The 12,323-nt window shown below is 40.1% G+C and overlaps 1 protein-coding gene across 8 annotated transcripts in view; it reads right to left on the bottom strand.

The window, feature by feature from the left end:
* PEAK1 (pseudopodium enriched atypical kinase 1) overlaps window positions 1-12,323 on the bottom strand; it is a 260,847-nt gene that overhangs the window by 116,609 nt on the left and 131,915 nt on the right. The window lies entirely within an intron of this gene.

A 12,323-nucleotide genomic window follows, 5' to 3' on the forward strand; every position in this document is an offset into this window, starting at 1 on the left:
GACATTTGGATCAATAACCAAATACTGACTGTTGCACAGTTGTAGACACCAAGTATATGTAAATATCAATATCATTCACATGCTCTAGGTTATTTATTGTCCCAAATGATGATATGAAACAATGTACAATATTACCAGTTTAAAAAAAAATTCTTTAGATCATATCAGTGATACCTAGGATAATTTTTAAATAAGGATTGCTTCTCATTCTACTAGCTTGGTGCTCACATACCATTTCAACATTAGAAAAAGTAATTTTCACACAGCTCATTGATAACGCTTAACAGTTCAAAAATTAGAGTGAGTCTTCATGTCTCTTGCATAAATATAAATCCACTCAGTCCAGTCCTTAAAGTTATGCATGTCCAAGGTTGTATTAATAACCTGATAGGTTCTGAAACTAAATGTTTATATGCCCAATTAATTTCTTACCACAGCATGCCAGCTGTAAGACTATTTTTGTACTTTTCACCATTTTACATAAAGTTACCCCAAGAGAAAAAAGATAGCTTTGGAAAAAAGATCAAATCATTGACTAAACCATTGGGCTCTGGAAAGATTATTATAAATAACAGACACTCAGCACATTTAATTCAGAATGTTCAGAAATCAAGAGCGTTAATTTGTTAATATTGCATGAGAAAAAACAGTGACATGCCATCACCTGAGAATGGAATCTTCTACACACTTACTAAAATACTTAAAAGTTTGTGAATTTGAAGTATGTATGTATGCATGCATGCATGATCTTACACTGTTAAGGGGCTGGACATGATATTCTGTAATAGGCCTTTTTAGTCTCTACATTTCTAAGGTTTATTTTGTTTACAGCAGAAGTAGAAGAACTATTCTGTTCTTGGGCTTAATCCCACTGAACTGTATTTTGTGCACCCAACCTGCTCATCTTGGATTCAGTTGTTACATTTCATTTCAATCATGAGATGACATTTTGAACATTAAGATGCATCCTCAAAGACATAAGAATCTATGAAAATATATAGAACTGATTTAGCAAATTTCTGCTGTGCACTCTTTCCTCACTCTGAACTGAGGTGTGTCCTCCTAAACCACTCTCTTAAAACCAGCAATTATTTCAGGAACATTTATTGTGCCTAAAACCTTTTCATAAATCACAATCCTGTTTGCTTCATAAACCTCTGCCACAGCAATCCCCACAATTGATTTGCCAATGCCAAACTGCTTAGCCATGGCCATGTAGCTGTCCAGGAAGTCTATTTCCAAATGGCAATAGGAACATGCTTTTGGATTGGCCTGGCCACCATCATGAGAGTGTCCAGAGTCTGGTGGAAAGGGGCAAGCTGGTGCACAAGTCACCAGGAAAGCCTGCTGCTTCTTGCAGAAGTTATGGACCCACTGCTGGTCATCCCTGATTCACACGATGATGTGATCCTATCAGTCTGTTTGTATTCCTGCTCCAGTGTACAGGGGGGAAATCTGTGGCTATGGCAACAACAGGCATGAGCAGCATCAGCTGGTTCACAGCTGACATGTTAGTAGGCCTTCAGCAGTTCAAAAACTGCTAATGAAATGTCCATACAGAGTATGAGGTAGAGAAGTTCTTCTACTGGGGCAGGATCCATATTGGCTTGGGCTGCAGATAGTGTGCAGACACAAAAAGGCTCAGTTGGATGTGTCTGCAGATAAAGCCCACCCAACACATGTCTGGTCAACTCCCACAGGGCTGACATAAAATGGAGAAAGCCTCTGAGGGCTTCAGCTGATAAGGGTGCTAGGAACCCTTAGGTATGATAGTACACGCCCATAGAAACTGAAGTTCTGACCAGGGCCAGCTCCAGGCACCAGCATCCCAAGCAGGTGCTTAGGGCGGCAATCTGCAAGGGGCGGCAGTTCGTGTCTTTGACTCCAAGCAGAGCGCTGAATTGCTGCAGGATGGCAGCGGGGGCAGTCCGTGTGCCGTTAGGGCAGCATGCGCATTTCTGTGGCGGTGGCAATTTGGCGGCAGCTTCTATGTTCAGCTGTCCGCAGCGGTGCAGCTTCGATCTTCCAACTGAAGACAGGAGCTGCTGCCGAATTGCCAACACTGCAGAACCGCGCGTGCTGCCCTAATGGCACACGGACCACCCACCCCCCTCCGTGGCGGCAATTTGGCGTGGTGCTTGGGGGCAAAAACAGTAGAGCCGGCCCTGGTGGCCAGCAGTGGAGGCTGCAGAGCCCAGCACAATACCCCTGCCAAAGCCAGTTGCAAGCGTCCAGACCAGCGGGGTCTGGGGCCAGGTTCAGAGCCAGCTCCTCCTGAGCCGACCCCAGCAGGCCGAGCAGGGGCCGTGGAGAAAGGAGTGCGGACACTCCACATGCACCAGCGCTGGGCTGCAGCTCAGTCGGGAGAGTGCCGGGGTCCCGTGTAACTTGGGCAGCGCCTGTGGGCGGCCAGCTGGGGCTGACCCACGGCAGCCTCGCAGAGTAATGGATCAGACCGGCCCAGGCGCAGCTGGAGAGAGAGGCTTCCCCTTGGGCGGCCTGGGCCTGATGGGGGGGAGGGGCAGGGAGACATGTGTTACCCCCGTGTAGCTCCCCCCAGGGGATGGGTACCACTCCCTGCCTCGTTCCAGGCTGGCCCTTCCTGAAGGTGGAACGTTTAAGGCAAGCCGGTCGGATGAGTTGCAGTGGCACCGGGTGGGTGGGCTGGGGGTTTCTGAGAGTTTGCTGCAGGGAGCTCAGTCCTGGCAGGTCAGTGGTGTGTACTGGGACCCGCGCTAAGCGCCCCGGCCGGCCTGGGAGAGCGGGGGCGGGCAGGAGTAAGTCAGGACCAAAGGGAAAGTTGAGTTGCGCGCATGCTGCCCTAACAGCACACAGACTGCCCCCGCAACGGCAATTTGGCGCACTGCTTGGGGTGGCGAAAACAGTAGAGCCGGTCCTGGTTCAGACATGGGTCTGGGTAGTGCAGTATGGACATGTCAGCACAGTTGTGAAGCCTGAATTTCCATTGAAGAATGGACACTAAGATACAGGGTTGGAAAAATGAGTCCACAAGCCAGGGTCCCACTAAACCCAGGCTGGGCAAACATATCCTTAGATGTTAACTAGAACAGCAGCAAATTCCAAGCAACAAGTATAAAAGAGGAAGAACCATACTAACAAGGCTAGTTGCTTCTTTTTCTCTCTACTTGCAAAAGGGCACACCTGGAAACTGAAATTTCAAGACAGCTTCAATACTTATGACTTTCGGGTGTCCCCATGCAATGATCTCATGCTGCACTGACGAGGAAAACTTTGTCCACAGTTTATATTAAGTGGCAGCTTTCAAGGCTTTCCTTCAGGTCTATTTCAGAAAGTCTGCATCAAGCAAATATAATTTTTTTTTAACCTGGTAAAACTGGTAAGAAAAGTTTAGCACCATACAAGCAATGTTTCCTAAGAGATAAGACACAACAAGCAGTGCATTTCTGAGCAATTACAGCCAGAACCTGGATAGTGTTATAAAATTGTAGAGAATATTACCAATAATTTCCCTGGAAAAATCCGTGTGGGGAAGCTGTTAGAATCTAAAAATCTAAAGAATTTCTGTGACGGATTTTCTGTTTGCTTTGTACTTTATTTGGTCCTCATTTAAAAACTAAATAGCAAGTTAATTCCAATAATATTTATACATACACACTCTCTCTCTCTCAACTTTTCTGTTACTGGGCTGAGTTTATAGACTATTTACTAAACCTCATGATAATTGGAATAGCCAGCCCTAACATCATAGAAATTCAACACTGATGAAATGGTAAACTCAACTTTTGCTCTTAACTTGGAAGATTTCACTAATTGTCTTTATTGTCAGAATACGAAAAGTTATTTGACAGAACATTTGACAATTTTAGGAAATACCCACATATCAGAGATTGATAAAATGTGACCATCTGCACTGAAGCAGTAAATCAACTGGCATGATCATAAATTTAATGGATTGACAATTATCTATTCATCCATTTGTAAAGTGCTTTAAGTATCTAGGTACTAATGTTAGTACTGAAATTATCATCATTAGGCTGCCATTAAAATGAATGGCAGAGATAAAATCTCAGTTGGTTCTATTGTTTCTATCTCATTACATATTCAAAAAGAGATTAAATTGTTAAAAATACCCTTGACAATGAGAAAAATTCAAACTCAAATGAAAACTTGCATTCTGGAGAAAACCACAGGAAATCCATACGTCAACTTTTTATCTTGTGCATTATAACCTGAGCTAATAGAAATACCTGAGAAAAAGTAGATGAATTTTGACAGACTATAGCCATGTAATAAAAATGTAATAATTTTCCAGAAATGTATACTTGCTGTGCCTTACTACTAGTATGAAATGCAATATATGCATAAAAATAAGGGGAGAAAAAAAAAATCAGGCACAAGCCCTTACAGAGCATGATATCACTGCTAACCAATCAGAAAGCTCTACTGTGCCTAAAGTTTCTGAAGTAATTTAATGATTTAAAATAGATAACTAGATCACTTCATTGTGAAAATGGCTGCACAATCTTGTTGAAGGTATCTTGGTTACAATGACATTTGTGTTAAGGCAATGCTTGGCAGTTCTATTTTACTTCTCTTCCTCAACTCCATTTTTAGAAATGACAGCTTCCTTTTCTCTCACTTTCCTTTTAATATTAGCAAACGTGCCAAACCAGAGGCATGTTTTATATAACTTCCTAAATGCCATTTCATAATTGGGAGAAGAAGGGAGTTAATTTAACCTCTCTGATTTACAACTGGTGTCAGAAAACAGCAGAGACACTGTAGGCTGCAACTCTGTTTTGTATGTCTGGATAACATGTTTCTATGGCAACTGCATACACAACATTTTTTTCCATAACACAGTCATTCTCATGCTTTAGACAAAATCACTGCTGTTTGCTGTAGTGTCGGGGAAGGAAAAATACCTTTTTCAGCCCTCGAATCGATCAATGATTCTCTTAATTAGCAGCATCTGAAGTAAGGGTTGAAAAGAGTTTTTTTCCTGGAAATGCACCCCTTACCAATACCACACTATGTACCAGGAGGTTGGGGAAGAATGAAATTCAGCTTGAAAGAAGTAAAATCTAATCAATATCAAACATAAAATCTTCTTTAAAAAATGAACGCATATGAGGTTTAGTATTCCAGATTTAATACAATGGGTATTAAAGAAGGATGAATGTATAAAAAAAAGAAAAAAAACCCCAAGGCTTATGAGGCCTGGAGCTCTGACTATTCATATACCTCCTACCTGATCACTAAAGAAGTCTATTGTGAGAGAAAAATGGGACTCTTCTATGGAGCATCCCTATCCTTATAAAGTTCCTTAGTTGCCAACCTTGGAATTACACTAGTCCGATTCCTTGGGGGTGGGGTAGGGAGGGAGAGAAATATTAGGAACAGATGGCCAGTCAAAGAAAATAAATAAAAGATAATTAATTTGGATCAAATAGTAGTTAAGCCTTCCTTCTAAAAGGAAAACCCATGAGATTTCTTTGCCTCTATCTCCTATTTCAGGATTGTAGTCTTCAACAGAGACCACCAACTGCTTTTAAGCACAGATTTTGCACCATTTTGGATTCTAGCTGGAATTTTTAGATGTCCTTATTGCTACAGAACACAATATTCTTCCTTAAAATCAGGAAGTTATGGAAATAATTTCAAAGTAAGGTTCAGGATGACATCCTTTTTTACACATTTTAGGAAAATACTCTATCTGAAACAACTGTCTTTTAACAACCTGGACTTCTTCAGTACGTAGAATTCTGACTCAAACCTATCCACAGAATGTTCTGATGACACATTCATCCTTCCAAATCCTTAATACTCACTAACTATATATTGTTTCCTGGAACCTCTTCCCAAAATATTGGCAAGTATCACATGATTAAAAAGCCTGGGCAGGAAGGTGCAGCAGGCAAACTGCAGAAAATACATATTAAAAACAAACAAAAAAAACTAATGGGTTGTTTCCTCATTCATCCTTACCCAAGTCTATGAAGTCTTGCTTAATGCACACAGTGCTAATTTATTACTTCTAATGAGCTATAAAACCTCAGAAGGTGTACAATCAAAAAGTCACTGAGACTATTAAACAGGGTGAGAATTGAAGATTATTGTGGAATTTGTATTTATTCTGTTGTGCTGAATTGCAATTTCAGAGAGATACTCAAGGCTAGCAATGGTTGCAACAAGAATGTGGGTGCCGAAGGGTCTGTAGTGGTGTAGTTTTGGGAAGTCTGACTCCGTGTTCAATCCACCTATCTTTATTTTTGTATCAAAGCAGCAATAAAAAACCATCAACTAACAAAACATAGGCAAGAATTTTATTATGAATTTAGTTCTACTATCCTCTTTTCAAAATAATTACTTTTTTGGAACAAAGAGAAGATCAACCAACTTTTGAAAATGAAAACCAGTGTTTTCCCCCAAGTGAACAGTGAAAGTGAAATCACTACTTGAGAACATAAAGACTACTGTCTTATCACAAAAAATAAACTCTTCGGCTTGATATGCAGCAGCACAGCACAATTGGATGTAAAACACAGCAGCCTTTTGCTAGCACAGCAATACTGCATGTTTTGAACCCTTCAAAATCTATGAAATGCTTTTTCCATTTTGTCTTGCCAATGTCTGTCCTGATGATTTTAAGTTGCATTTCCAGAGGCAGCCATTTCATCTGCATGGATTTAAAAGAAAGGAATCACCATCTTTCTCCTTATCAGATGAGCATATACATATATATGCTATGGTATGATATTTAACACAACTGTGAGAGGGTAGTTTTCATATGTTCAACATAAAAATGAAATAATGGCTAGGTCACAGAGCAAGCCAGAGAGCAATAGCCCACTATGGAAATGAATACAATTTAAAATAGGACCCTTTATAAATATTTCCTTTTTATTATGACTTGATCTGACAATGTTTCCATTTATGAATCACCTTCTTCAGGAGTTTCTCTCTCAGCTGGAAAAGTCTGTTTAGGGCTGAAAACTGGCAATCAAGGTCTCAGCTCATACTAATGACCTTTTTTCAAAAACAAAATTTGAATTCAGTCTGTTCAACTACTCTTCAGATAAAAGATGTCCAAAATTCTTGATTTTGACCATTGAGGTTGACAAAATTAATCTATTTTTTCTCTGTTAAAACAATATTAAGAATGTGGCAGAATTGGATATAACCTAAGAAATTAAGGCTGTTGTGGGTATATATTGAAGTGTAAAGGTAAATGCACACTTTTCTTCAATATCATCCAAAAAGAAGTTATTTGTATTACAAAACAAACAAACAAACAAACAAACACACTATTTAAAAGCCACCAGAAGTCAATGATGGACTTGAGAAGCTTTCCGTACTAGAGAAAAAAAAGCATCTTCTCTTTCCTTCCATCTTTTGAAGAAAGGATGAAAGGGACAGTACATTTGGGAGTGGAGAGGGGGAAAAGTGGTTGAATTCCTAATTTTCCACCCAAACAACCTCGACAGCAACTATCTATTATACACCACGACAATATTTACCACTGCATCTAATAATGAAATAGCACGTTTGCTTGATGTATCTGCTAAAATGTCAAATGCTAAATAATTAACATTAGGCTTCAGAGCCAACATCTCATTGAGATGAATTAGGCATGTCATACATCTAAGAGCTATTGTTTCTGTCTGCAGATTCAAGTGGAACATCATTGCGTTGATTGACATTTGTTTCATATTTTGAAGATTTTCCTCACAACGGCAGGGCTAGAAACTATATTTTAAAATGTAATCTTAAATCTGGAGTACAATTATGCAGGAAATTTTAAAAAGGACAATTATGTTGCCATTAATGAGGCCACAATCACATTTTACATAGCGTTCCTAGTTTTATTTATTTTTAAGTACTGGTGATAACCTTTCCTTTTCTGCAACGTAGGAATTGCTACTTATGAATTGAGCAACAACTGGAGGTCAGACATAATGGTGCATAAAATAAGCAGGCTATTGTAAAGGGCAGCCTATGTGACTTCTAACATTTTCAGATAATGTAAGGAAAAACAAAACAAAACAGGGTTTGTTGGAGCTGTGCTCCAGCTTTGCTCCAGCTCCAGGGCAAAAACCTGCAGCTCCACTGCTCCAGAGCTGCTCCATGCTCCAGCTCCGGGCTCCGTTCCAAAGCCCTGGAAAAAAAATAAATTTTATGCTGTATTCTCCCTTCCTTATCCTGAGTGGTGGTGTGCATACTTTCTCAGAACTGTCTCCTATTTTTCATCCTACCAGGGATTGTATTTCAGAAATGGGCAAAAAGGTCTTCTGGCTTTTCTTTCATAGCACACCACCATTTATGGCTGAAATGGTCTCTCATCTCTTCTTCACCAAGCACATACCCTGCTCTCCTCTGCAAACTGCTCCTTAAACTCAACTTCTGTTATGCAGCTTTGCAATGTTAATCTTATTTATTGTCTTATATAGCAGTTCCACTGAGACTGAAGATGCCATGTAAATGTAAAATTATGATAAGGGAAAAAGAAAGGTCTGACAAGTAACTATGACTGTTCCTTCTCGTCCTGAAAAAAATCGACTGTAAGGCCAGCAACAATTCTCCACACAACTACACATACAGTAAAAAACACAGCTATATATACAGTAAATTTTTTTAAAAAGCTTTTTCGGTCAAATCAGATTCTGCTTCAGCACCAACATGTTTTATGTGTTCCTTCCTCATTCTATGTGCCAAGTCAAAGAGAGGAAACAAAAGCTGGGTTTGTTTCCAGGAGAAAAAAGCGCTGCAGGAATTTATGGGCAGTTTCCTCTCATGTACACAAACCAATACTTCTATAGGAAGATTCACATAATACACATGTGTCAAAATAGTTAATCTTCAATACATACAGGGGAGAGCATCCCTGGCATAAAAGAGAAAAAAAAAAGGTTTGTGCATTTAGGATTGCTAATATTTGCAAAATGGCTGTCTCCATGGATAAATAATTGTGTACATGGAAAAACAACAAGGAGTCCTTGTGGGCACCTTAGAGACTAACAAATTTATTTGGGCCTAAGCTTTTGTGGGCTAGAACCCACTTCATCAGATGCAGGGAGTGGAAAATACAGGAGCAGGTATAAATACATGAAAAGACATGATTTGCATCTGATGAAGTAGGTTCTAGCCCATGAAAAATTATGCCCAAATAAATTTGTTAGTCTCTAAGGTGCCACAAGGACTCCTCTTTGTTTCTGCTGATACAGACTAACATGGCTACCACTCTGAAACCTGTGTAGATGGAGACCAAATAAGTTTGTCCAAAAAAGATGTTGCTCAGCTGTCATAACTATAAAGGGAAGGGTAACAGTCCTCCTGTGTACAGTATTATAAAATCCCTCCTGGCCAGAGACACCAAAATCCTTTTACCTGCAAGGGTTAAGAAGCTCAGGTAACCTGGCTGACACCTGACCCAAAGGACCAATAAGGGGACAAGATACTTTCAAATCTTGGTGGGGTGAAGGCTTTTGTTTGTGTGCTCTTTGTTTTGAGGGTTGTTCGCTCTTGGGACTAAGAGAGACCGGACATCAATCCATGCTCTCCAAATCTTTCTGAACAAGTCTCTCATATTTCAAACTTGTAAATAACAGCCAGGCAAGGCATGTTAGTTTTACCTTTGTTTTCTCAACTTGTAAATGTTCCTTTTGCTAGAGGGTTTACCTCTGTTTGCTGTAACTTTGAACCTAAGGCTAGAGGGGGTCCCTCTGGGCTCTTTGAATCTGATTACCCTGTAAAGTTATTTTCCGTCCTGATTTTACTGAGATAATTTTTACCTTTCTTTCTTTATTTAAAAGCCTTCTTTTTAAGAACCTGATTGATTTTTCCTTGTTTTAAGATCCAAGGGTTTGGATCAGTGTTCACCAGGAACTTAGTGGAGAAGTCTCTCAAGGCTACCCAGGGAAGGGTTATAGTACTTGGGAGGGAGAGATTCTGGGAGGGAGATAGACAGAGTTTCCCAAATGACTCATAAATAATTTGGGTGGTGGCAGCAAAACCAGATCTAAGATGGTAGTTAAGCTTAGAGGTTCTCATGCAGGTCCCCACATCTGTACCCTAGAGTTCAGAGCGGGGAAGGAACCTTGACACCAGTGGTCTACAACCTTTCTTTGTTACTGAGAAGGTGGTGGTTTTCCTCCTCTTAAAAGGTTATTTTCCCTTATTCTGGTCTTCCTTCCTGATGATAAATTGACTTTTATTATTCTAACTGATTGAACATTAATTTAGAAGCTTTATTACTCATTTAGATTTTACTCAGTGACTTAAAGCGGAAAAAATGTGTTCTCAAGCCGAGAGAGAACCCTCCCATACAACATGTTCCCTGAGCCAAGAGAACCCTCCCATACAACATCCTCCAGCTGTTCTCAAATAGGGAAAGAATTCGCCCATGTGGCATCCTTAGACACTTCCCAAAGTCAGCCCAGAGTTTGTCTAGCTGAGAAGGAACCTCCCCAAACGGCAACCCCTGGCTCTTCTCTACCCAAGGGAGATCTCCTCCCACACAGCTTCATCCAGTATTTCCTGAGCCAAAACAACCCCTCCTTATACACCCCGGTAGGGTCTTCCTGAGCCAAGAGACAATGCTTTCACATGGCATCCTCTGGCTATTCCTGTTCCACCACCACGGTTATTAACTTTTATTAGTAAAGAAAAATCTAATGTGAGTGCTACCAGAATGATTTTTCCCCCAGCTAAAGTCCTTCACAATCAAATGCATTTTTTAAACACCTACACAATGCAAGCTTAAAATACAATGGGTGAACTGCAGGAAGCAATGGCACAACACAGATATAAACAGGCTCCTCTGATGGTCAGAATGCTTCTAGTCCTTTACTATGTTACTCTGACATGCCTTCAGTTACAGACTCAAGTTTGCATTCACATGCTCTCTTGTTCAAAAAATATGTCAGTGTCATCCTTTTTTCTTTTTTTTAATAGGAAAATACATGTGGGCTTGTGATTTACATTATCATAACCTTCCACTCTGATATTTTTGGGGACATACTATATTTTAATATGGCTTCTAAAATTAATAAGCGCTCTAGTTTGCAATAGCTCAGCATTTTGGGCAAATGAGGGTATTAAAAATGGAGTTAAGTTTCTCATCTTGCTCCTTTTAGAAGTGCAAGTTAAACAGAAATTAGCCTTTATAAAGATCTGCAAAAAACAAGAGGCAAAAAAAAAGGGGAGCTGAGGCACCAGATGGGGGAAAGGACAGGAAATATTTTTTTTTTAAAATTTCAATTAAAAAGAGAAATGACTTATACCTAATTCCTTTCTGAGCTACAGTTACCTATCCAGACCATGGGGAATGTCATACACAAAATATAAAGTACAAATTTTGGAAGGGAGTTCAGAGACAGCCACAGCCACATGGACTCCAAGAGGCTCTCTTACTTTTCAAAATAAACAAATACATACACACATACATACAAATTCTGAACTAGAGAACTTTTTTAACAAACAGAGGAAATGAGTTAGGGAAAGGCCTCGGTGAACTGCTGGGCTGATGCATCATTTGGTCAAAGCCATGGAATGTACTGTGGAATTTTCCAAAGCGCACAGCGCTGGCCTAACTCTTGTTCTCTGACACCAAAGGGAGCTTTACCATTCATTTCAATGGAAACAATTACAATTAATGCTAGGATTTTTTAAAATCCCACCCTCTGGGCTTGTCTATGCAGTACATTAGTCCACAGCAGTGGGGTGTACATTCCAATAAGCACCAGTTTGTCATGCACTAACTGGCCAGTATAAACCCCGCTGGCACTCAAATTCCCCGGTAAGTATTAATGTAGTCGTGTTTCAAAAAGTACTACATTAATATGCACTAGGGAACTTTAAATGTGCACCAGCAGGATCTACATGGGCGAGTTAGTGCATGACATGCTGGTGCACATTAGACTTTACACTCCACCGATGCAAACTAACGGACCTTGTAGACAAGCCCTTAAACTACAAAATTCAGAGAAAGTATGAAGAGACTGCACAGGGGCAACCCTGAAAAATCTCCCACTGCGGTTTCAACTCACTCAGCCAATGACGCATTAGTGCAGTGAGCACCTGTGTCTGACTTACAAAGATAGCTGTGCTCTCTTGCCTAGACTCAGAAATCCAGGCTCCAATTATTCTATCAAAATTAAAATTGAGATATTAGTAGACCTTTCCCCCTTAAAAATATAACAGAAAAAGAAGGGACTCTCTAACTTCTAGGGTCCTGGGCAAAGAAAAAGCATTTATTGCACTATGAATATTTAACCTCACCCATATCTTCCTTTCAAACCAGGGTAAATTGGTCCAAGTCACTTTTTATAGTGGAATAGTGC

The sequence above is a fragment of the Gopherus evgoodei genome, chromosome 10 (assembly GCF_007399415.2).
Source record: "Gopherus evgoodei ecotype Sinaloan lineage chromosome 10, rGopEvg1_v1.p, whole genome shotgun sequence".
Taxonomy (NCBI): Eukaryota; Metazoa; Chordata; order Testudines; family Testudinidae; genus Gopherus; species Gopherus evgoodei.